A 4,723-nucleotide genomic window follows, 5' to 3' on the forward strand; every position below is an offset into this window, starting at 1 on the left:
AAGCAACTAGGGATACTATTGGTTTAGTTGACTCTGTCACCTGGACCATGTGCTATGTAACCTCAGAATGTTGTCACAATTCATATATTTGCAAATCTTTCCAAAATGGGTGTCATAGTTACTTGTCTCTCACTAAAAGCTGTTTTCTCAACAATATCCGATTTGAAGCCTTTATTGATGCCCATGGTATAAGAACTGTCTTGTAGCTCTGTCCTCTATCATGGGTCAAGGGCTGGGAGGTTTTGGTCATTCAAACCACAACACAATGTTTTCTTTATCCTGTCTACCACCATAATTGAAGCTTAAACCATACCTCAGAGGTTCTGCACAAGTACAAAAGCAGCATTTGACAGTGCTTCCTAGTACATTAGAATTGCTAGTGAACTTTTTAAATCATGCTAACATTTATGGATCCTTCCACACTAAGTGAATTGAAATGTGTAGTTATGTGGCCTAGAAATCTGGGACCAAGCTCACTACTTTTGGTTAATGTACCGGTATAGTTGAGAATCCTTTTCTACATCTGTGTACATCACTTTTCTATCTCTGCATCTTATTTCTTTTATATTGAATTCTGCTTTCTACAGTTTACCTAAGGAGAAACATAAAAATATATTATTCTAACCATGTACACAATAACTTCACACATGTATTCCAACCACTGGGGAGACAGAGGCAGAAAGAATGCCGTAGACAGTGCCAGTTGGTTATACACTGCAAGTTCCAGTCCAGCCAGAGTGACACAGCCTCAGAATAATAAAAATGAAAATAGCTTATTCAAAGAACTTATAACCTAATAATACTAACAAACCATATTGTGTTGAGGTTAAGATGTCAGAACAATTATCCCAAGTAAAGACAAAAAGGATGTATTTTTCATGTGTGTGTGTGTGTTGTACATGTATGTGTATTCATGTTTGTCTGTATGTAGGCCCACATGTGTGGGTGCATATGGGGACATGAAATTGATGGCCTAAGTCATCCTCCGTCACTCTTCTACCTTATTCAGGGAGGCAGAGTCTCTCAATAGAGGCCAGAGCTGTCCAAAATGGCTACAATTGATTATCAGCATGCTCTAGAATTTATGAATTCCAAGGATGGAATTTCAAGAAGGTCTCCAGGTACCCTAGAAACTTGTCTGGGTTCTGGGGATCTGAATTCAGATCTTCATACTTACATGGCAATCATTCTAACCACTGGGTCATCTCCCCATCCCAAGGGATGGATATATGTATGCAACAATACTTTAAAAGACCACAAATTTTAAAAAGAAAGTGTAATATGATTAAAGTACACTTTATTCATGGAAATGCTATATTTCTGTGTACAATTAATATATGTTAACAAATAAAATTTTTCAAAGTGAAAAATTAACAATAAAAATTACTAGAAGTTTTTTTCTTGTTTATTATCATCATGTCCCATTATCTATAAGCAATGCTAATAGTAAAAATTTTTTCACAAGGACTATTGCTTCTACTGATCTTGCTTCTTAATATGCATCAGATACCAAGTATTCACTTTCAGAGATAGGTGGGGGAAGTGCAATTGCTATCAGCTGGTTGCAACTCTGTTTCTGCAATGGTGAGAATAAGAGAGACATTTCTGCATAAAGTATTTTCCTGACTTGTTAAAGCAATTTAATGGAGAGAAAGCATTCTTTATACTAGCTCTGCATAATAAGTTCTCCATTTCGCACAAGATATTTCAATAAGAACACATTGTTCATTTGGTAGTATATACAATAAATTGACACAATCTACACCTTCTGGTGTATTATAGATGCAAGGATACAAAGATTCGAAGATTCTGAATGCAAATTGGAAAAATTTAAATAAAGTAGCAATATCATCTCTCCACTTTGGCCATTGTTAATCAACAAAAAACAGATATAGAAACTGTATGTTTTATTGTAATAACATCCCAGCATCCAATCAAGATCATGACTTCTGAGACTATTAGGAAACAGTTGTAATGATAGTAGAAAAAATTTTTGTCTTTGGACTATGAATATCTTCTTCAAGTCAACTTTGCTGTGTTGGTTATGTACTCCTCTCTGGTTTTTTTTTTTTTTTTTTGAATGAATCAGTTGTCATTGACCCATAATGAACCAGATTGACAGTACTGATTTGAGAGTCTTACTGGAATACTAACCTCTAATTTATTCCTCTAGGCCTAAAGAAATTGCCTAAAATCTAGGCAATGTTTTGGTGCTGCCATGACTTCCTGTAGTAAACTGTTTTTAATTAAAAATAATTGATGAGGTTTTTTTCCCATTTAAATGAATGTTGACTGATGTGTTAGTTGGTACCATCCAACCATTTAAAATATTTACTATGCAATTATACTAAGCAATAAATAAGCTTCTGCTTTGCATAGAGCTTAAATTTTAGTGGCATAATGCTGACAGTAAAAACAAATATACTTTATAAAAGCAAATGATACCTAATACTAGAAAAGGATAAGACTGTGGTGGTAAAATTGGAAGGATAGGGAGCACTAGGGTCTGGAGAAGGATAGAATTTTAGATGAAGTAGCCACAGGAAACTCTATAAAATGGTTAACATTTTAAGATTCCAAATATAAGTCAGATGCTGCAGTATTTGCTTTTCTATCTGGCTTATTTCATATTTTAATTTATTATTGCACACTTAAATTTCAAGAAAAAAAATACTCGCAAAATGAGAATGATGGTTATAATATCCTAGATGGGGAGGAGCCAGTGAAAAGAGAACTGTTGACCAAGAGTACTAACTTTCAGTTACAGAGGGAGAATAAATTTCTGAAGTTGCAAAGAATTATACTCATAGTTAATAACAATATACTGTCTGTTTTCAAATTACTAAAAATATTTTTTTAAATGTTCTACCTACAGAAAACAAGTGTATGAGGATCTATGTCAGTTAGCTTCATATAATCACTCTACAATGTATATACAGAACAGAAGATGACATTTTGAACATATGAAATTTAAATTAAATTTTAAAATGGGATATTCAACAGATCAGTTGGAAGTGATAAACATCCCCACTGATTGATCACATGTCCACTCAAACTGGTTGATTCCTGTGACATACCAGTTGGAAAATGTAATACTAAATGTAGAATTTTAAAAAAAAAAATAATAGAACATTCATAGGAATATAAAGACTGGGTCTCCAAAATTTAGTAAATTTTTACAGGCCAAAACCATTGCCTATAATTGGACAAAATTTTTCCCACCATTGCTGAAATATCCCATAGAGCTTCTACCCCTTAAATTTGGACTCGGGAGGTGGGAGAGAACAGAACAAGGAAATGTATTACAAGTTATTTTTCTTAAAGATTGTATTATTATTCTTTTGATTTTATGTGAGTTTTGCCTTCACATATTTATCTGTACCACATGCAGGGCTGGTAACAACAGAAGAGGGCATCAGATACCCTCGAAGTGGAATTACAGATGGTGGTCAGCTGCCATTTGATTCTGAGGACCAAATCTAGATCCTCTGCAAAGTCAGTAAGTGTTCTTAACTGCTGAGCCATCATCCCAGCAAACCCTCTCTTAGTTTCTTTTAATTTGTATCCCCATAAACTTGAGAAATACATGCAGGAGTAACTTGTAAAAGGGCTAAAAATAGGAAAAGTGCAATATCAATAGATTTTATAGATATTAGTCCACCTAAAATAATTTCTGGATTTGGGGCACTGTCCCAGACAGTTGATGATTAAGCACTCCAGTGATGGTACAAACTCTGGCAAAATACTTAGACATAAAATTTAAACCTTAGACAGTAACACCTTAAGACTCAGAGTGGAATAAGAATAAAACAGCTTTCACATAGATGAAACTCAGCACTGAGTCATTTTAGTAAGTCAGAATTTCTTTCTCTTAATACTAACTAATGTAATACCAGATTGCTGGTTTTCTCAGGTTTCTGGCAGATGCAGCAAAAATTACTCTAGAAAAGAAAGTAATGCTATCTAAAGTGTCAATGTATTTCCAAAACAAATATTTTAACATGGGTGCTGGCATAAATAAGATAGCAGCCAAACCAAGCAATTGAACAGCAACGACAAGCAGTAAGAAAGTCTAGAAATAGAATCATTGAGCTTCAAATATTAAATTATTTTCAGACATAGATTTTTTTCAATTTTATTTTCTATTTATTTATTTACTTATTTACTTATTTACACTCCAGATTTTATTCCCCATCCCATCTACCCTCCAACTGTTCTACATCCCAAACCTCCAACCCACCCCCCTGTCTCCATGAGGGTGTTCGCACCCCACAACCCACACCCACCTGACCTGCAAAATCCCTGGGGCCTCCAGTCTCTTGAGAGTTAGGTTCATCATCTCTGAACACAGACCAGGCAGTCCTCTGCTGTATATGTGTTTGGGGCGTCATACCAGCTGGTATATGCTGCATTTTTGGTGGTCCAGTGTTTGAGAGATCTCAGGGATCCAGATTAATTGAGGCTGCTGGTCCTCCTACAGGGTCACCCTCCTCCTCAGCTTCTTTCAACCTTTCCCTAATTCAACCACAGGGGTCAGCAGCTTCTGTCCATTGGTTGGGTGCAAATATCTGCATCTGACTCTTTCAGCTGCTTGTTTGGTCTTCCAGGGGTCTGGGCAGTCATGATAGATCCCTTTTATTAGAACAAAAATATACAAGATATAGTCCACAGAACTCAAAAAGGTCAACAAGCTGAAGGGCCCAAGTGAGGACACCTCAGCCTC

Source organism: Grammomys surdaster, unplaced genomic scaffold (assembly GCF_004785775.1).
Source record: "Grammomys surdaster isolate TR1022 unplaced genomic scaffold, NIH_TR_1.0 200, whole genome shotgun sequence".
Taxonomy (NCBI): Eukaryota; Metazoa; Chordata; class Mammalia; order Rodentia; family Muridae; genus Grammomys; species Grammomys surdaster.